At 36.8% G+C, this 23,078-nt stretch overlaps 1 protein-coding gene across 6 annotated transcripts in view; it reads right to left on the bottom strand.

Annotated features, from left to right (window-relative positions):
- The window catches only part of SNTG1 (syntrophin gamma 1), an 818,484-nt gene that overhangs the window by 746,253 nt on the left and 49,153 nt on the right, over positions 1-23,078 (bottom strand). The window contains exon 2 of one of the 6 annotated variants that reach the window (XM_049103928.1): positions 14,881-14,976. The exons of the other annotated variants lie outside the window; for them this stretch is intronic. The gene's annotated coding sequence lies outside the window, so the exon portion shown is untranslated. The remainder of the gene's footprint in view (positions 1-14,880; positions 14,977-23,078) is intronic. 6 annotated transcript variants of the gene reach the window in all.

The raw sequence follows: 23,078 nt of genomic DNA, 5'->3' as shown, positions 1-23,078 counted from the left end.
GGTAGTCATATTACTACCCAATATAAATTGCTTGAAAGGGGAAACCTCCCTCCTACAAGCTCAATCTGCCCAACAAGCAAAGCACTACACTCTTGCCAAGAGCTTGGCGGTTACTGGCATGTACCAGTTATCAGGAGGATATACTGTCAATGTTTACACTGTTAGCTGGTATACCTTTAGAGCTCTCTGTGATTTGGGTATGTTATGGAAACAAAGGGGTTTTCCTATACCCTCTGAGACCTCAAACTAACATGGGAAGCAAGTAAATAATCTCACTGCTATTCTCTTACCTTCTAAAATTGCTGTCATCAAAACTGAGGCTTACACTAAAAAGGCCTGAACCTAAGTATCAGGGAAATGCCCCGGGTGACCTTCATGCAATGCTAGCACTAACAGAATCTACAAAGATTGTGATACATGTAGATGAAGTACATTCTGCTTCTGCAAAAATGATCCCTCACTGCCAGACTTTTGCCGTCCTGATGGTCTTATAATGTGACAATAGTTTGTGTCTGATTCAGAGAAATTAAGATGAGCAAAAAATGGTTGTAAATTCAAAGAACAGTCAGGACTGTGGGAAACCCAAGATGGACACTTGTTTTTTCCAGCTCCTAGGCAAGCCCCATTTTTCAATTTTTTTGCATTCCTTCACCCACCATGACATGTTTAAGATGACTCAAATTATGAATAGATATTAGTGGAAATACTTCTATAGAACTGTGAAAACAGTGTACCAGTAATGTCTGACCTGTCAACTCCATAATCCTAGAAAAACATCCTTTTCCCCCAGAAGCCTCAGACCTCCTCACTCTGGTCCCATCAAGTCAGTATGAGTTATCAATATCTTCTTGTCATTGTATGTATATTTTCTGGATGGGTCGAGACTTTCCCTTACCACAAGGCATGCCCTCATAGTGGCAAAGAGATTATTGGAGAACATGTTTTCCACTGAGTTGTACCTTCCATAATCTGCAGTGAATGAGGCACCCACTTCACTTTGAAAATCATACATGCCTTAATGTAAGCTTTGCAAACCTTTTGGAATTATCTCCGTGTCCCTGTCACCCTCAGTCACCAGACAAGGTTCAAAGAAGTAATGGGATCCTCCAATTTAAAATCTCTAAACTTCCTGAAAAGACCGGATTCCCTTGCCCTAAGATGTCACTATTTCACACCTTGCTGACTATTCCCAGTTGCCACTTTTGGAAACAAATTCTACAGGGGACAGTCACCATTTGACAGGTATACAATGTTCTGCTGATCCCTCATTATCCCATGTTAGGATGACCAGCTCTTGTAAGTCTCTAATGCTTTATGCTAAAGATTAAAAAAGCTTTCGTGGATCTCAGTTCAAAAGATCCTAGTGGTCATAGTCTGGAGCCTAGTGATTGGGTATTCTGGATACATCAACAGAGGAAAACAACCATCAAACTCCATTGGAAAGGACCTTACCAAGTGCTCCTGACCACTGACACTGCTGCAAAACTGCAAAGCACTGAGCCTTGGTTATAGTTCTCACAGCTAAAGCAGAGCCTCTTTCTGACATCTGGTCCTGTAGAGACAGTGAAGACCTCCAAATCAAACTGACAAGGAAAAGAAGTAGTGGACACCAAGATAGATGATTTCCACCCAAGACACTGTGGTCATGACTTATACTCTAACTGAAAATAAAACCTTTTTCTTTCTCCTTTACTCTGGCATTGGCCTGGAAAGAAAGAAAGAAAGAAAAAAAAAAAAAACCTCTCATCTGAATGAATATACCAGGCCATTGCTGGGTGGTGGTAATGTGTGTGTGTGTGGGGGGGTAAACTTTCAGACTGCTGGATTTATCTTTGAAGATTCCCATCTATTTGCGTTGTCAGAGACCCCTGGTCCTCCCTGTGACCAATTACCCTTCTATTCCCAATGTCACCACAAACCACGGTCAACCCCCTTAGAATTCTCTTACCAAGTTCAACTCTTATAGCCAGAGCATCCAGTGCCTTGTTTTTTTCCTTTCTCTGATGATAACTGTACTACCCCAATTAGACATGTTTACCTCCATAAATCTTAACACATTTGCATCCTCACAAGTCCATGATTATCTAGATCTGATGTGCCTTTTTCTCTAAATATTCTCACCAGCAGCACCTCTTCACAAAATATTTAAAACAACTTTGTATTTCAGGCTAGGAGATTTTTTTTTTTTTTTACCATATGCACTGAAAACCTCTCTGACTCTGGCTTGAATGGATAAATGCAGCAATCCCTGTGAATGACTCCATTAATAAACCTCAGTGGGAATGGTTTGTGCACCCATAGAACCCTATGTCTTTGTGAGGTTATCATTCTCCTTGGGCCTATGAATACCTAGGTAGCAGGGACACAGCTAGGAAATATCTCTTAGATTATCTAACTATACCCCTAACTTTCCACAAATAAACTTAGCCCATTATTGAGTCAGAAAGGAGTTACCAGGAGTCATTCACAATTCAGGGTTCACTTCCTTTAGCAAGGCCATACTTCCCTGATAGGAGTAAATGTAATGAAAATATGATGGGAAATCTCTCCCTAACTCTAATGATATGGTAGAATCCATTGCTAAGACAACAGCTGCCCAACAAAGACCATTAGACTCTCTGGCCAAAGTTATTTCTGAGAATAGAATAATAGCCCTTGATTATCTTTTAGCTGAGCAAGGAGGTATGTGTGCTATGGCCAACACAATCTGTTGCACCTGGATTAATACTTCTGGAAAAGTTGAAAAAAAATATTTCTGGGAAAGTTGAAATTCAGTTACTTAAGATGACTAATCTATATCAAGTGGCTTAAAAAGACCTTCAGGAGGGTCTTCCTTTGACTTATTTGATTCTGACTGGTTTGAGTCTTAGGGACCATTGCTTGAAAATGCACTTCAAACATTGAGAATTATCCCACTTATAATAATCATAATATCTCCTTAGCACATTGTATTCTCTGAGAAACTTAAATGCATGTTTACAGACACCGACCGGCAAGCAAATAATCTCCCTAAAACTGGAACCTCAGAAAGGTAATGAAGAGCATGGGCTACTTAAAAATTTTGAATCTGAAGTCACCATGACCTATGGGTACCACAAAGATCTTCTTCAACAAAAAGATCTTCAACAAAATCTACAAAAACTAGAGAGTAGTAGCTGAGTGGTGCCAATGCCTTAAATTGTGATCACATGTCTTCCTTATGCTGAAACTGATCAAAAGGGGAAAACTGTTAAAAAGAAGACAACAGGCCAAAAATGGAGTCACTTATGCTAACCTCCACATCAGCAAACCAACACTTAATACCTAACCTAACTGCCGCTTCAACCTCTCCCAGGAATGTAACTTTTAATCAGTCAACATGGATTGGTAACAAAATCAGTGTCAGCACTGGTGACAAAATTTACCCCACAGACTCCTTCTGTCTCTTTTAGGAGGGCAGAAACAATGTCTTGCCTGAAGCAATGCACTATTTGCTAATAATTTTTCCCACTCCCTTTCTGTATTCAAAAACCTTTCCTCACCTACAGCTCTGCAGAACTCCTTTCTATTGCTAGGTGGGATACTGACAGATTCATGAATTGTTGAATAAAGCCAATTTGATCTTTAAATTTACATGTTTGAATTTTTGTTATTTAACACCTCACAAAATATTTTGAATGCTTAAAAGGAAGGACTCAAATGCTGACTCCTTGAACAGTTGAATACCACTGAGGTAACCATTCATAATATGATTGAAAGACCTCACGTACTTCTCAGGTAACTTTCCCAAACACAGATACACTTTTGCTTTTCTAAGTGACTAATGGGGAAATGGAAGGCTAATATCCTATAACTTAATAAGAGACATCAAACTTGGACTAGGTTATTTTGAGAATTATATTCATTTTTTCTTAGAGATATTTTTATTGTTAAAGCTATTATTTTCTCCAAAGATTAGATTTATTTTGCTTAAAAAAGATCTATGTTAAAATATTAGTGGTATCCTCATTCCAAATACTAAGATAAACTTAAGGCAAATATATTCTAAAAGTAGTATTTTATTTTTTAATACTCTTATTTCACTACAAATATTTTTTCTGAAAGGCCAAAGAGGGCAGCGATTATTAGGTCATTTTATACACACACACACACACACACACACACACACACGATGTATTTAATTACTTAACTGAAAGAAAAACATTTTCATGAAGCTTTAAGGAACAGGAAAACATTTCATAAAACACGTAAGTAAAAATGTGTAAAAGGTGAACTAATTATATTATTTCAACTATTGTTGATCACCATAAGAAGATATTCAATCAAATTCACTGACTATACTAGGAGGTAGTGGTAAGATGGCCATCTTCTCTTTCTAAAATTAAATTTAACATAGTCAGTGGCAGACAAGTAAACAACTAACTTTAATACAGGACACACGAAAACAAATGATATCAGTCGTGTTTTTGACTTATTCTAATCAATAATGCCCTTAAAAGTAATAGTGTAATATTGGAAACCTAAATGTCATAGAGTCCAGACTCTTTATCATTCCAGTCTAGCCTGCCTTCAAGACAAAACAATGACTTTCATGGTCTATCAAAGCAACAGGCAAAGTTTCTGAGCCTGAAGCCAGTGGAGAGTCAAGTGTTCCCTATTTGCATTTGTATTATTTGGTTCTTCTAATTATGAGACTTGTATACGGATGTGGTGTCAGTTATTGGTTTGTCTCTCCCTTTCTTTCTTTCCTTTCCTGCTATCATTGCTAAGATTACTTCAAATACTGTCATTTGCTTTTGTTCTCTAATATTTCTTCTTTTAACTCATATGCCTTTCCTTCTCCCCAGATCAATACCTAGGCATGCCAGAGGACTCAATTCAATGCTTATCAGGAACCCAGCTTGGATAGAGCTTAGACACTTAAAAGCATCTCTTATTTAGTTCCCTAAAGACAAACATATTGCTCTTCACTGTCTTATGTGTACACTGGCTCTAGACTGGCAGTTATAAATATGGGGCTGCTGTAGTGGGAATCCACATCATTTTTCTTAGAAATACAGGTCTTCTCTAAGGAAAAAAAAATATATATATTTTCAAACAAGACTGAGAAAGACACAATAGAAACCCTATGAGTGTACAGTTTGTGAGTGAACATTTACCAAAAGTTAAATTGTTTCTAAGTCTTAGGACACATTTTCCTAGACTGTTTTATTTTGAATTTAATTTTTCAGTCCAAATTATAGAACCACTTTATGAAAAAGTACCTGAAATTAAATTTTATGTCAACTACACCTAAGTATATTTGTAACACAGTTTTTATATAAAAAATTGGGGAGGCCACACTACACTTCACAAGACAACTCTGGGCAACACAGATGTCCCCCCAACTGTGCACCAGGGGGTCAGGAGACAAAGGCTCCTCTGCTGGAGAAATCAGCGCCCTGGGGCTGGATATAGAGGAACTAGTAAAGACAGATATTCGGGCATGGCATTTTGTATGAGACCAAGCCCAAGTATAAGTCAGAAGAGCAAAGGGATCAGTCTTCTCAGTGCTGAGGCAATGATGAGAATTTCAGAGTGACTGGATCCAGAGTGTGTATATGAGAATGATCACTGGGCCAAACACTATTTCTTTAGAGTGTCAAGCAGGGCTTAATTAAAATACAAAGAGAAAATCAAACAGGATGTAGGATAGCAGTTGCCAGGGGCTGGTTGTGGGATGAACTGGGGCATTGTTTAGTGGATATGAAGTTTCAGTTTTGCAAGATGAAAAGGTTCTGGAAATTGGTTGCTCAACAGTATGAATATACTTAATACTAATAAACTACTTAAGGATGGTTAAGGGGGTAAACTTTGTTATGTGTAATTTACCATAGCTGAATTTTTTAAATGAGAATGATTTACAATCTGACACAATGTTCACACTGAAAACAGCAAAGAAAAATGAAAATTTAAGGTGATTATCTAGAAAATGTAGATGCAGAATGCATCTGTCCAAACAACTGAACAAAATGACAAAATATTTTCCTGGTTTATATTTTCCCTTCACTTGCTCTGTCACTGCATTTGAAGAGGCTCAATGCCCCCTTGTGCCCTACCTAACAGTATGAAGTATGCCTATAAAGCAATATTCAACAAATTTGGTGCTTCTGTCTGGGTGCAATGATTGTTTCCTAACACCAAGCTCCATTACTAGGATGGGATTTTCCCCAAAGAAATATTCTACAGATATAAATAGCTATGCGCATCTGCCTGGAGGTCTTGCTACACACATACACACAGAGAGAGAGATAGAAATAACATGCATATGTTGTTTGCACACTCATGAGGTATACAGACACTGCACACTTCTCTTATTGGACATTCAGCCAATATGCATTGCACAGCCTCCATGCCTAGGCCATCAATAAACAGGACAAACATGGTCCCAGGCCACACAGAGCCTATATAACTGGAGACAGTTTGTGATGCTACAGCTATAGAGTGCCACAACAAGCTAAGCATTGGGTGCCTACCCAGACCAAGCTAAATACCCAAGAATAAGTAAGTCCCAAGGATGTACATGTGTAGACAAATTAAGAGAGAGACAGGGTCCAGAAGGAAATGCAAAGGTTTAGTAGGAGGAGAAACATATGACACTGGCCTAGAAAAAGAAGAATACTATCATCAAAACCACAGACCCTTGGTTATGAACAATTTACACACGATGAAAATGAGCAGTCGGGGGCTGTTCTGTATGAAGCATCATACACATATTAACACAAATGACCATCCATTCATCTTTGTAACACGATCAGTTTTTACTTCCCATTATGAAGGTATGCAAATTAAAGCTCAAACAGGTTCATGTGTTCACAGTCACCAAGCTTACAAGCTGCTTTCCTAGGAAAGAAATGTAGGACCTTACAGAATCTTTAGCAGTGTTTCTGCCTCTGTATGTCTACCTCAGAAACTGTATGTGCTTTCTTGTCTTCTCATCTTAATTTTGAGTAGTCTTTGCTGTGAATTCCTCCCTTTCCATCTTCTACCTATGACATGATAAACAGTAGGAAAGCAGGATGGAAGTTAGGATTCATGCTCTAAAGACAAATTGTAGGAGGAGTGGTTTTATACCCAGGGCAGGGTCTCCTTCCCACTAGAATCAACAACCACTTACCTGCAACATTTTCTGAGTTTATCATTAACATAGTTTCTGCCTTCAAGCAATTTGCCATTTACAGAGAAGACAAAGTGAATGAGAAACCAGCACACACACAAAGCAGCACACCTGACTACAATCCCAAGGAGGCTCTGACCCTCAGCACCTGAGGATGGAAGACAGGATGCACTGGCACTGCAGGCATGGGATCATTAGGTGGCAGAGAAGAGAAATGGTATGTATGTTCTGTCTTCCTTTGAGGAAAGGTAAGGGATTCTTTTTAACATCTCCCTGAGCATCTCTACCTTTAGTTGAACCCTGCCCAGACCAAACACCCAGACTAAATGGCTTGGCCCCTTAATGTCCAAGTTTCTGTCCATATCCATTATTCTTCTGCTCTGTTTTCCTACTTAATTTTTCTTTTGAAACATGTACTTCAAACTACTAATTCAGTATAAAAACTCTGATATAATTAGTTTATAATTAGGCCCACTGGAGTGGGCCACAGAAGAATGAAGCTCTAGGTCCAATCTGCACACTGTTGGTCAAGTGTCCTACCTATGGTGTAATCTTTTCTGGATGTGAGCATATTCATTTGCCAGAATGAAGGCTTAGATTTCAACAGCCTTCAGTCCTGTATACTTCTATATTCAAAGTGAAAATGAACAAAAGTACAGTCTGTACATTTTTTAATCATTTGTTTTATGAGATTATTTTTTATTTCTGAAGAAAATCCTCTAAAATACTTATGGCTGTAGTACAAGGAATTGTACAAAGATGTTTTACAGTTGTATGCCTGTTTTTATGATTAGGGATTCTGAAAGGATGTGAAATCCGGTCTTTCTTCATGCTCTAGAACCATGTCTCTCAGCTCTCCACTTCCCACTGACTTTCCCTTTCAGGGTGGTCTTCCTTCTCTTTGAATTGGACGGGTTGGAAGGGCCATGCTTTTCCACACCTTGTAATTAAATCATGAGTTCAGAGCCCCAAATACATCTATTTTTTCCTCACCAGTGTGTTCTCTGTGCAAAGCATCAGCATCTGTCCTGGGGTTCACTAGAACAGAGCCCAACTCCTGGTCTCTGAGCTGCCTTCTTGACTCTGCAATACTTTTTAGCACATGATATAGACTGATATTTTCAAAACAAATGGAATCATGCCATTTAATCTGGCTTAAAACCTGCAGGGGGCTTCCTCTTGTACTTAGAATTGAGTTGAAACTTTTCTCTTTGGCTTTAAAAATTCTCCACATGACCAGGAGCCATGGCACCCTTCTTCTCTCCTCTGGTTCCTCCAACAGGCACGTTGGCAACTCCCCGCCAGTTGCTTCATCATCTCTTCTCCCATTCTTCATGTACTTAGCTTTGGTCTGTTGATAATAGTTCAGTTTAAATCTTACCTCCTCAGAAAAGGCTTCCCTGGAAAAGTTTAAGTCACTTTTCTTTTGTTATGGTGCCATAAAATTCTTTGGTGAACATTTATCAGTGTCATGTTTTATTTCTCCTTCCCTTGTCCCTCCCAAACACACACACTTGCATGTGAGTTTCATGAACACAGGAAACTCTCTGCCTTAGTCAGCCTCATGGCCTGGGGGAAACCAAGTGAAGTATTTTGGAAATATATGTAAAAATGCAAAAATGTAGAAAATAATTGAATGGCTTGCCTTGTTTGTATCAACAGCACTTAAATAATACTAATACAATAAAAACAAAGAAGGCTTCTCTTCCCATTTCTTCATAAATATGTATGTATGGAGCCTTCAAAGAAGGCCTTGCTTTTCCCCCCCAAAAAAGACATAAAATCTTATTATATTTGCTACTGATTGAAAGGCACATCTGGGTGAATCATTGCTGTACATTGGGATATGAATCTTGAAAATTAATAATAGCTGTCAAAAACAGTAATATATCTTTCCAACTCTCTCTCCATCTCAATTTTTGAAATAAGAATAAATGACTCAGGGAGAAAATACATTTTGTGAAGAAAGAAAGAAAAGAAAAAATGATGAAATAACCAAGTTAAATTCTCAATCAACTCCATTAATTCATCAGAAACAAATACAAAAGTTATTCAGATTATATATCAGCAAATGAAGATGTTGAATATGTAGATATGTTTTTGTAAGTATTACAGGCACAAAATGATGCTATTGTAACACAGGATAGATCTTTCCCCAAACTGAAAGTAACAGATCCCTTTTTATGGACCACCTATGATTTATGTGCATGGAGAATCTGTCTGTTATGGTTATTGGAGAGCTATCTTGCAAGGCCTGTGAAAGACCAAAGCATTCGGCTCAGCTTCATAGTGTTCTTATTCTAAACACACACCAAAAACAAGACAAAAAAGAAACGCCATTATCAGGAGCTGTAGAGACCGTGTGCCAACTCTACAACCCAGAAAAAATTACAAGGATCTTGAAGGCAAATGTTGCTATATATTTTGCGACAATTTACTGAAATCTTAACCTTGGGAAACTTAGTTGAATAACATTGTATCATAAAGCCAACATTAAATAGCACGTGAAGGTAAACTAAGTCAAGGATCTATAGTACAAAATTCTAAGAAATTTCAGAAATCCTTTCTTCCAATGCTACCACAAATGGAAGAATTAAAATACCTCTTGAATGCTGCTGAATAATCTCAGCAGCTGAGATCACTATGAATTAAGACCTTCTACATTATGTTGTAGTTATATTTAATAAGATTCTTCTTTAAATTTTAGTTCACCAAATAGGTTTTGAAATACACAGCCCTTAGCAACCCCAAAATCATTTTGGAAGAGACAAAGTATAGCTAGACACAATGATGATTTGCTGACTAAGAATAAGCACTAAAGTTTTGGGCTATGATGGGTTTCCCTAGGGAGCATTTTCTGGACCATGCATCCCTCCTGAGAAGTGCACCTGCAATGTACATTTTCATTCTACATACCGTTTATCTAGTTTCACTCTGTACTTAGTCTGCTAAAGTTACCAAGAAGTCAGTCCTACCATAAATAGATGTCTAATTTTGTTTTACTGTGACTTTCCCAAAACCAATTGCCCATCAAACCCTTTTATGACATAATATGTATTAACATATATGAAACAGTTTTCTGAATAAATTCTGCGAAACCTTCTGCAATAAAATATATTATTGTAGATATAATTTTTCTGAACCATCTTACATTACTTTAAATAGAATAACCAAATTTTATAGCTGAAAGTACTTAAAATTATCTAGTTCAAAGCCCTCAATTTATAGTTAATGAAAGGAGCCACAAGGTCATGCAGCTAGTAAATCGCTGATCTGGCATGTGGGGGATGTGTTCTTCAAATTTTTGGGCTAGGGCTATCTCTTAAAGAAGCCAAAAGAAAAAAAAAAAAAAAAAAAAGGTACCTTAATGCATCATCCTAGAAATGGTTGAAAGAACAAGAAATTTGAAATCAAAAGGCCTGAGTATAATTTTACCACTTTTTAACTATATATGTCCTTAGGAATATAAATTTCCCTTGTGGAAAAGTTATTTTAATAATGATTTATCTACCTATCTAATAGAATTGTTAAGTCCAAAACTTAATAAAATATATAATTTTATAAATAAAAAATAAAAGCACTTATATAATATGGGGACTAAGGAAGTATTAGTACTCATTAATTAATATTGTTATGGTGATTGTTTTACTTCATCGACCGCCACTTGGAAATCTAAGGTGATTTTTTGCAACTAGAAATTATCAGTCTATGGTTTCTATGACTTTCTAATGGAGTTCTGGCCTGTGCTTTTAGATAGGAACAAAAAGACAGCTGGATGATATGAAATTTTGGAAGCTACATTCATTCACTTTGGAAAACAGCATGTTTCCTGGTATAACAAAATAAAAACCTGAACTACTGGTTAATTTTAGTGTATTCAAAAAGGAAACAACCTAATAGTTTAACACTAGGAAAAGTGGGATTTCTAGTAAAATGTTGACATGTTTTCCTCTCCTCTAAGTTGATAATGTGCATAGCACCAAGAACACTCTAATTCGAATAAAAATACAGAATGTAATGCAATTGCTAGACTAATTGTAAAAATATCATCACCTTGTTGAAATGAAATGTTACCAAATGGGATCAGAATTATCAATGTTGTTTTCATTTTTATTTCTCCAAATATTCCTTTCTCAGTCTCTGCATCTCTAATTTTATTCTAAAAGTCCTAAATTCAATGGATTTGACCTACATATTGAAATACATCGAAAGGATACTAAATACATTAAAAGGATACTTTTTTCCATCCTATGCTTCTTTTTACACATATCTTGCTTAAATTATTTTTAATTTTTTTAAAACACAGTGGTGCATATTTTATGAAAGCCGAGACTCACCAAATGAAAGCAGTGAACTTCATCTCATCTGAAACAGCCTATTTTTACCTGAAGCCAAGTCTCCTGTGTGTGTATTCACAGTACCACTAGTTCCCCCACATGCTCTACACCTTTAACTCAACTTTGCTTAGACTTGGCATCACTCCCTAACCACAGCTGCCAACTGTTCAAGGTAAGAGAAAGAGGTTTTCTAGCATCAAAAAAGAAAAAAAAAAAAAAAAGATGTTTGCCAGTCTCACTAGCTGTAGAATCTAGGACAGCAGAATTATCCTTCTCTAGAGGCATGGTAGTTAGAACTGCATAAGGTATTCCTTTCTCTGACCCTCAACTAAGGCAGGAATCTTACAGAATTAAAAAAAGAAAAGAAAAGAAAAAAGACAGACATCTGACTATAATTTGGATGTGAGTAGTAAATGCTTATATTTCTAATGAAATGGATAATTTGCTATTAATTATTTTGGAAGTTTCAGAGCAGAAATAACCATCTAAAACAACTGCATGTGTTCTGAGGAGACAGTCACTACTCTGATCTGACAAGGCCACCAAATATTAGATGTTAAATAAATTAAAAGCTGTACAGTAGCACTTACATGTATTACTAGAGGAATGCAATATATTTTAATAAATGAAACTGTGTGTCAATCTTAACCAGACACACAATGAGAATTTTTGCAAGAAGGAGAGGTACTGAGATATTACTGGAGTTTACAGTCACTGAAAAACCTTTAATAGACATTAACCAGACTAGATTTGAATTCTTCAACCAACCCCTGCTAATCATCCCAAAATTAATCTAAATGTTCCCTTCAATAAGTATGCATCATGGCAAGCTGATTAAAATAATTAATAAAAGCATGAGATCATTTTGTCAGCATTCAGCAGTACACCAGGCTGAAAAAAAAATACAATCTCATCAACAAAAAGCTCAAATATTGGTATATGCAACATCAACAGTATTTGGGAGTGCAGCTGAGGAGAGGAGAGGGGGAAGAAACCACTACTTTTCAAGTTCTATACATTTGGAATTTACACTACTGTGTCATTATTCAGATAGTGCAGTGATCTGTGTTCGTATGTGCTCAAGGCAAAATGCCATATGCCACAAAAGTAGTCTGAAAAATCAAGTGAATTAAAATGAAATAAATTTGCTATTAGGAATTTTTCTATATTATACAATTCTCTGTGAAGTGACATATAAATTCAGAAGCGAAAGAAATCTAAAGTTTCATTGTATTAAAGCCTTTGTCTGAGTGCTTAAAGATTCATAATCAATCAAAAAAAGGAAATTTAAGAGAGGCCTGGCTGGCTTAGCAGTTGAGCAGCTGAGGTCTGCCTTCGGCTCAGGGCATGGTCCCGGGGTTCGGGTATGGGGTCCTGCAGTGGGCTCCCCTTCAGGGAGCCTGCTTTTCCCTCTGCCTATGTCTCTGCCTTTTTCTCTGTGTCTCTCATGGATACATGAATAAATTTTTTTAAAAAAATAAATCAAGCTCTTATAGGCAAAACTATCAAAATGTGGAATGTCCCCAACTTAAAAAAAAAAAAAAAAAAGGAAATTTAAGAAGTGGACTAAGCCTCCTAATAAATTGGTTCAACCACCTCATTAAAAAAAATAATCAGAGGGATCCCTGGGTGGCACAGCGGTTTAGCACCTGCCTTTGGCCCAGGGTGCGATCCTGGAGACCCGGAATCGAATCCCATGTCGGGCTCCCAGTGCATGGAGCCTGCATGTCTCTGCCTATGTCTCTGCCTCTCTCTCTCTCTCTCTCTCTCTGTGACAATCATAAATAAATTTAAAAAAATCAGAACAGAAAACTTTAATTGAATTAAGTAGTGCATACACAAGCCACCAATACATTAGCTACCCTGTTGTGGATTTGCTATCACCTAATTCTTCTCTCATCCCACCTCTAATCTAATCTAATCTAATCTAATCTAATCTCTAATCCATTCTACATACTGTTCTTAAATTAAAATATCCAAACTTAGATATGTTCACTCCCCTTCCATTCCTCCAAAATCCATCCAAGTCCCTTTACTTGGCACCCAAGCCGGTCACATTTTAGATGCATCCTAGTTTTTGCTCTTTTTCCTTCAACGTTGGCCTTTGCCTTAATTCAACACCAAACCAATGGAAATATCCATTGTTATCTCCAGTTGCATCTCTTTTACTTTTCTGAGATATCAGAGCAGAATACATATAAGTTTCTAATTGTGATTGAACTGAAAAATAAATGCTCTGTCATCAGCCTGGAAGAGGAAAGGTCTTCATTGTTCTTTAAAATCTAGTTTAAGAATTGTCTTCATCATGAAGCTGTATTTGATCCTTCCAATTTTATATTTTCTCCTCTGAATAGGAATGCACTTTCTGCTCATAGTAACCTTTAATTTTATTATGAGTCCTTTCAGGGCAAGGCTCATGTCTAATTCATTTTATATTTATTTTAGTAACTCATCCAGGAATCTTTCCATTTCAAATAATTGTGAAAATTCAATAACTAAAAGATTAACTCAAAATCAGGTACTGGATCAACTTTCTGGGGAAATGTTTTTGAATGTGTTCTTTACTGTTACCCCTCAACTCACAGGAAGTAAAAGGTAAAAAATCTATTGTTTTAGTCAAGATTCATGATATAATCAGAATCAGTAGAAGACATGATGATAAAGGATAGATACATAGATAGACAAATAGATAGATATTTATTATGAGGAATTGACTCACACAATTATGGAAGTAGATGTCCAAGACATGCTGTCTGCAAGCTGGAGACTCTGGAAGGTCAATGATGTAATTCAGCCTAAGTTCAAAGCCCATAGATCCAGGGGAGCCAATGATGAAAATCCAATTCCAAAGGCAGGAAAAGATGAGATAAGATGTCCCAGTTTAGCAGCAAAGCAGGAAAAAAGGGCTAATTCCTCTTTCCTCCACCTTTGCTACATTCAAGCCCTCAACAGATTAGATGAGGCCCACACATTGGGAAGGGCTACCTACTTTACTGAGTCTGCCAGTCAAATGTTAATCTTGACCAAAACACTCACAAAGACACAACCAGGAATAATAGTTAATCTGGGCATCCTATGGACATTTCAAATCATCAAATCCAAAGAAATATGTGAACAGTGGTTTTGGACAGAGTATAAAAAAATAGTATATAGTATTATACTATATAAAAATAGTATATATAAAAATATATAATAGTATAGTAAAAATAGTATATATAAAAATAGTATATATAAAAATATATATAAATAGTATATATAAACATATAAACATAAATATATATTTAGCAATTATATATAGTATATAAAAATAGTATATATTTTTAAAAAATATATACTATTAAAAATATAGTATATATATAAAAATAGTATATATAAACATATAAACATAAATATATATTTAGCAATTACCATTGTATTTCTGTGCAGAGAAAACAAAGAATGTCCACCAGGTATAGAAGAAACATATTTGGGCTTGCAAGAGGAGTAGAACAATTCTTTGATGGCCTGCAGGATGAGGATGGGACAAACAGTGAGGAAGAGAATACCTTCACTCCTCTATCGGCATAGACAGGTGCACACTTACTTCTTGAAGAAAGTGAAAGAGATGCTGGAAAAACAGATTATTTTGATAACCATTTTTTAAAATTATAAATGTCAATAGTAAGACACACATGCTCATGGTGTCTTATTATTTGCTTTAAAAACTTTCAGTTAAATGCCAGCCTAGCAATTAATTCTGCTTAATGGAATTTTTGTTGCTTTAATCTCACTTTTGGTGATAATTAACACTTATCAATTTTCCCTACAAATGAAAGATAGTTCAGAAAAAGGACAAAGCTCAGAAGACCTGGCACTATCATGGAAAAGGTAGGTTGAAAAAAGGTTAAAGATTTCTTTTTTTTTTTTTTAAAGATTTCATCTACACAACATTTTTGTCCAAATTAACCCATTAGTACATAAACCCAGTCCACACCTAATAAATTAGCAAAAACTGAAAACAAAAATTGATGAATAGTTAAGATTTTATCAGTGTATCAATGAATATTTTCATTACCATATATGCACTGAGTAAATTTGTAGACCAAAGCAGAAAATAAACCAATACAGAAGACTTCATAGGTTCCTATCTACAAAAGTAGACTCTAGTCTAATAAATAACATAGATGTTGCATGGTGACAAGTACCATAATTTGATAGACTGTAAATTCTCTGGTGGAAATACAGAATAATTATTGAAGGCACAGAATCCAAAGCCAGAAAGGCATTGTTCAAAGCCCTGCTAATGCTACTATATCAACCCTCTGACTATTGGCAAGTCACTTAAACTTTTGGTGAGTCAGTTTATTCATCTACAAAATAGAAATCAACAAGTCCAGCTTTGTGAGGTTATCACGAGGATTATAATTCGCTTAAGTACTTGGAGCAATGCTAGCCAATATTGAGTGTTAAGAAAGTGTTAGCTTTTATTATTATTCATGGTATTGTCTAGCACAGTGCCCTCCAAATGATAAATAGAACACAAAAACAGTTGCTGACATTGTTTATAGAAAGATCAAAAAAATATATTGTTGGCAAATTCATGATATGACACCAAACTTATATAAACTGTAATACAGCTGTTAGCTTTGCATTACAGTCATAAAACAAATATTTATTGAGCTTTTATTATGTGCTAGGCATACAGAGTAGTACATACAAAATATGCCTATAAAATAAAGAAAATGATTTCACTAGTCATCACACCCTTTGTTTATCACAAATTAACTACTACTGGAATGAAAAATGTAGAATAAAAATAAGTCATTTGCAGAGGCAAAATCTATGTTAGTAAAAGGGACTGGAATAAGCAATAGACTAGTTTAAAAAAAAGAAAAACAACAATGGTAACTAATAAATCTAAAGTACTGACTATATTTCAAGTGCAAATCTATAATTTATAACAACTCCATGAACATAAATATATTTCTTAGTTCCTTTTTATAGATACATAAGTGGAGGCACAAAAGAAGCAACTTCACCGATGATTAAAACCCAAGTAGTCAGACTCCAAAGTATATTTTTTTCCCACCATTTTCCTGAGATGCAAGAAAAATAGAAAAAAAAAAAAAAGGTAAAATTCAGTCAGAAATAAAAACAAAATATATTTTAGATATGACTATTATATGTTAAAAATACTGGGAAAAATAGAGGAAGATGAATGAAAATTTAAATACTGGATGAAGAGGAGGAATAAAAAGGCCCAACATAAAAGGTTGAACAAAAAAATTGGCTTTAATATTCATGTAAATAAAATAAAAAGTAAAATGAAAGATCTTACGACAAAGGAAATACTCAGTAAGTTAGTAAACATAATATGTAGGAAAGAAAGATAAAGAGAGTAGAAATAAGCTAAATTTTGTGACATAATATTTGGTTTTAAATATCATTGAAATTACACAAGCCAGAGTGGTAACTATTTATACTATTTTCATTAAAAAATTCTCTGTTATCTAAAAGTTGAATCCTCCTGGTGGAGGTAGGGGATGCTATTGGAATCCTGACAACACCCACCTTACAGAAATTAAGTCAGGTGTCTGAATATCTAGATGTCACATTTCTATAGAGATCATTGTCCTGCTGTCTAGAGCAAGAACTCTCTTGAGCTCTCACTGATAACCTGATATATTCATTGTCTGAATTCATTCTCTGTTTGCTCAGGTGACAAAACATGAAAATTATAGCGGAAGTCCTCAGGAAGAGAACAAGCTGATTAACCAGCAAGTTGTTATAATGGCAAATACATTCAGGCCTCAATCACCACATGCATATTCAGCTGTTCATAAAGAAAGGAATGTGAAAAGGGCCACTGGATTCTATCACCACCACCACCACCATTGTCACCACCTGTTAAATGCCTTGCTCTCTGTAACCAGACATGTTATAACCTACAGGACAAAACTACCATCTCACGTCACCTGGGTGGCTCAGTTGGTTAAGTGTCTGCCTTTGGCTCAGGCCATGACCCCGGGGTTCTGGGGTTGAACACCCTGTTAGGTGCCCTGCTAGGCCAGCCAGGAGTCTGCTTTTCCCTCTCCTTCAGTGCTTGATCTCTCTCAAATAAATGAAATCTTTAAAAAAATAAAAAGGAAAGAAAGAACACTACCTCCTCACAGCTAAGTATGTGTAGCCTACCAGTATTTACTTAATGCAAATCTCTCACTCCTGTAAGTGTAACAAATATGAAAGTCCAATATTGCTGATGAATAATTGAATCATAGCATTCTAATACCTTGCATTAAGGGCTAGTATCCAAGATCTATAAAGAACTTATTAAACTCAACACCAAAGAAACAAACAATCCAATCATGAAACGGGCAAAAGACATGAACAGAAATTTCACCAAAGAAGACCTACACATGGCCAACAAGCACATGAGAAAATGCTCCGCATCACTTGCCATCAGGGAAATACAAATCAAAACCACAATGAGATACCACCTCACACCAGTGAGAATGGGGAACATTAACAAGGCAGGAAACCACAAATGTTGGAGAGGATGCGGAGAAAAGGGAACCCTCTTACACTGTTGGTGGGAATGTGAACTGGTGCAGCCACTCTGGAAAACTGTGTGGAGGTTCCTCAAAGAGTTAACAATAGATCTATCCTATGACCCAGCAATTGCACTACTGGGGATTTTCCCTAAAGATACAGATGCAGTGAAACAGTGGGACACCTGCACCCCAATGTTCATAGCAGCAATGTCCACAATAGTCAAACTGGAGAAGAAGACTCAGTGTACATCAACAGATGAATGAGTAAAGAAGATGTGGCCTATATATACAATGGAATATTACTCAGCCCTTAGAAAAGATGAATACCCACCATTTGCTTCAACGTGGATGGAACTGGAGGGATATTATGCTGAGTGAAGTAAGTCATTTGGGAAAAGACAATTACCATATGGTTTCACTCATATATGGGATATAAGAAATAGTAAAAGGGACCATAAAGGAAGGGGGGAAACTGAGTAATGAAAAATTAGGAAGACAAACCATGAGAGACTAACTCTGGAAAACAAACAAAGGGTTGCAGAAGGGGAGGTAGATGGAGGAATGGGGTGACTGGGTGACGGGCACTGAGGAGGGCACATGATGAGATGAGCACTGGGTGTTATACTATCTGTTGGCAAATTGAATTTAAATAAAGTTTTTAAAAATAGACTCAAAAAAATAAATAAAAGTTAGAAATTCCATGTCCTATCATACTCCACATGCTATTTATAATTTCTACTGGCTTCAGTGAATACTTTACATAGAAAGTCTAATTTATAAAGGCTCCTAGGTGGCTCAGTCTGTTAAGCATCTACCTTCTGATTTTACCTCAGGTCATGATCTCAAGTTCATGTGATGGAGCCCTTTGTTGAGCTCTGTGATAGGTGTGGAGCCTGTTTGAGAGTCCCTCCCTCCTTCTCCTGCTGCCCCTCCTCCCCACTTGTGTAATCTCTCTTTCTCTCTCTCTCTCTCTCTGTCTCTCTCTCTCTCCCCTAAAGAAAAAACAAAAAACAAAAACAAAAACAAAAACAAAAAAACCTCTGTGATACCTGAGTGTGGTTGAGCATCTGCTTTCAGCCCAGGGCGTGATCTCGGGGTCCTGGGATCAAGTACCACATCAGGCTCCCTATGGAGCCTGCTTCACTCTATGTCTATGTCTCTGCCTCTCTTTCTCTGTGACTCTCATGAATAAATAAATAAAATCTTTAAAAAAGAACACCTCTAATATATATTAAACATCATCACTAATATGTCTGGGCAATACTTCACGTACCATATATTTACCAGCTATAGAAGAAACAAAATGTTCAAAATTGTACTGAGCATAATTCCATCTACCTTGGACATTTATAAGATATTTTCTAAAACTTCATTATATCATGGACATCACTAATGAAATCTTATTGTAACTGAACTGGATAAATATAAATATACTGGTTAAACAAAGAAAAGAAAATAGGAATATAATAAAAATGAAAAAAAAAAAAAGGAGGAATCTAATTTATTTCAACAAGCATGATTGAGCAACTCTCTAATGCCAGGATTGTGTCCAGATGGAAGATTGCAAAGGTGAACAAGCCATACCTATATCAAAGGTTCGCCACCTCACGAGAAAGCAGAAAGGCCAAAACCAATGTCACTAAGTGTATTAGCAGGGTTCATCAGAGAAACAGAACTATTAGAGCACTGTGTGTGTATATAGAGAAACACAGAAATAGGTTCATTTTAAGGAATTAGATCATATGATATTGGAAACTGGCAAGTCTAAATCTTCAGGGTAGGCTTGAACCCAGCAGAGAACTGACATTACAGCTTAAGTTCAAAGGCAGTTAGCTAACAGAATTGCCTCTTGTTAAGAGAAGGTCAGTTTTTCTATTAAGGCCTTCAACTGCTTGGAGGCCCACCCAAAGAATGAAAGGCAATGTGCTTTACTCAAAGTCTACCAATTTAAATGTTAATTTCATATAAAAACATTTTTGGGAGGGCAGAGGGAAAGAGAGAGAGAATCTTAAGCAGACTCCACACACAGCATGGAGCCAATGCATAGCTTGATCTCATCACCTTAAGATCATGACCTGAGTCAAAATCAAGAGTCAGACACCAGCCAACTGAGCCATCTGGGTGCTCCTAATGAACACCTTTAGAGAAACATCAAGAATAATGTTTAATCAATTATCTAAGTACTTTGATCTTGACATAAAATTAATGATCACAGTAAGAACCTATCATGAACAAGCACTGTGACAAGTGTGAAATACACATATATTCAATTTAACTTGTGTTAAGTTGAAAATAAATTGTGGGAACTTAACAGATTTGATTCAAACCATTTTTCTCATTTTGAGCTTTAGAATTTTTTTTTTTTTTTTTTTTAGTCAGACATTAGTAGAGAAGCAAAGCAAAATTCTCTCTAAATTGAAAAGATTTACAAAGACATGTTTTGTCACATCAGCTATGGAAAACAGTGAAGAAAATTAAGTCTCTACAAGGTTCTATTTTTAACAAGTTTTAGAACTCACTGAAATAAATTGGTAGCTATTCATAGCATTGCTTCATGGATTCGAGCTCAGTCATCCAAAGGTACAACACAAACACCAGTAGCTTACAGTAAAGGAAGCCCCAACCTACAAGCTCTAGATCCAAATTCTACCTCTCTCACAGAGTTAAAAGAAGTAAAGTGTACAGGCACTGCCCGCTTGGTCAGGAAAGTTCCTTGTAAGGTAAGGAATAAAGATAAATGATGCTTAATTTTTAAGGAAACAGTAAATACTTACAAAGATACCCTAATGCATTGAAATGGTAACATAAACCAGGCCCTTACAAATGGTGATCCAAAGACAATAATAAAAGTGTGAAATGGTAGTATATAAATGGACACTGCAAGCCCAAGACAGAAACCAAAACAAGATCAGACTTGTCAAGCTAAGAACTGGGCAATGTGCCAAAACTCACTTTCAAGCACTGGTCTCCAATATTCTCTCTGATTCCTGAGAGAGGGTTTAAATAAAAATGCTCAACTAGCTGAGGGCACATGTCTTGGGCCGCTCTGTTTCCTGACATGGAAAAACCAAGGAAATAAGAGTAGGGCAGGATGGAAAGGGCTTCCTCATTTGGAGTTGGATCAGCTATTCATCCATTTACACTTTATTCACTCATCTATTCATTTATTCTTCTAACTAATCTGCTTAGGTTCCATCTACCACAATTGCGGTATGTGGTATAATGAAACTGCTGAAGTCAGAAGCTCCCTGTATGTGCTGCCCTCTTCTGGCTGGAGCACTGCCTACCCAGGGTTCATGGAGCCCCACATGTGTGTACCTCTGCTCCTGCCAGGACACTGCCTGCCTTATTGCTACACACAATCCAAGATGCCTGCCGTTAGAGTCCCTCACTTAGCTACTTGAATAGCCCAGGCCCAGCCCTGCACGTCTCTCCATCCTGTTGATTTCAGGTTCCATCTACACACATCTACCAGGTTACTGCTCAAGTCTGACCACTAAGGCTAGCTGTGCACATCGTAGAGTCAGATCCAGTCACCAGCGCCAAACCTACCTCATACCTCTTCCTCTGTACTCCGACCTCAGCAACCCTTGCAGAAGCTAACGTTTGTTTGTAAATGTCGCCCTGACTAGACCTCAGGGAGGGCCCAAGAAACAGAAGGGATTCTGGGGTTTGCCCAGCTGCCACTGGTGTGCTTTGATTGCCATTCTCACACTCCCTCAAGGCCAATTACAAATTATTTTTGTAAAACTAGTAGAAACAATGTCATTTTTTCTTACAGTTTGATGGAAAATCAAGAAATGACCTTGGAACTAATTAATTGTGTGATTCTAACAAGTCATTGAATTCTCCTGAGTCTCGGTGTCTTCCTCCAACAGAAGGAGATGACAGGGGATCAAGGCTCAGGAGATAAATGCAGGCCATGTGACCAAAAAAAAGTATCACAATGGGGAGATGATTCGGCAAACAAGTTCCATCAGTGTAAACTATTACTGTTCTCCTTTAGATCAATCAAGCACATTCTTTTACAATAATTTATGACAGAAAGTCTTCCTTCAAGGAAGTCCACGAAAATAATGTCTTTAGCAGTGATGTAGATATTCTTTATCACAGAGTTTTCATTTACCAGGATAACAGTTACAAATATGGACCCTCAACCAAAAATAAAAAAAAAAAAAGAAAAGAAAAGAAAAAAAAAAGAAAAAGAAAGAAGAAAGGGGGCAATATTGAGAATTCTACTGCAGAAAGACAGTGGGTCAGAGTGCAGGGGTGACAAGTGTTCCCAGCAGGAATCCATGTTTCTACCCACTAGAAAGTATCAGCCACTGTGGTTCCCACAACCAGCAGTTTCCCATCCAGGGTGGAATCTCAGCCTGTGGATGACAGTGGAGTTCAACCTCATACTGAAGATAAGACTTTTCTTTTTGTTGTTGATGATAATGGCAAATCTTAAATACAATGTTTAATGACAATAACATTGCTGAAAAGTGTTGTTGCCTGACAAACAGTGAATAGAAATTTCCTTTAAAGAAGACACAGCTCTGGAGGGAGGCAGAAAAAGGGGCCAGCTGTATTTCCAAACTAGAATCTGCCCAAACAGGACCCCTATAAGCCTACATAACTGAGCTTTAGCTCAAATGGTAGGGCAGTGTCCTGCTTTTCCAGGTGTATTTTTCCTCAAGCCAGTAACTAACATTCTAGAAACTGACAGCCCCAATAACAGAAAAACTGTTTCTAAGATGATCTTTTAATAAAAGCCTATTTTTCTATACATGTAACCCTTTCCCCTCTTCACAGGTTTGTTCCTTTTAAGGCTCCTAGCCATATCCAGGCTGGGAGATTCCAACATACTTCCATGATTATTGGAAGACCTTCATCATGCTACCTGAGAAGGGAAGAGCCAATATCTTACTGCATCCCAATAAAGGGCTAGGGCACATTTATTATCTTTAACCTAGAAAGACATAGACCCAGAAAGTCACACAAGCTTATAGCAACAGAACACAGCTGAAACAAGACCCAGCTCCTTCTAGAGCTCTGTCTACTTTGTGCCTTTGTTCTTCCATTCACTTGCAT

This window comes from Canis lupus, chromosome 29 (assembly GCF_003254725.2).
Source record: "Canis lupus dingo isolate Sandy chromosome 29, ASM325472v2, whole genome shotgun sequence".
NCBI lineage: Eukaryota > Metazoa > Chordata > Mammalia > Carnivora > Canidae > Canis > Canis lupus.
This window is presented reverse-complemented; position numbering and strand designations above follow the sequence as displayed.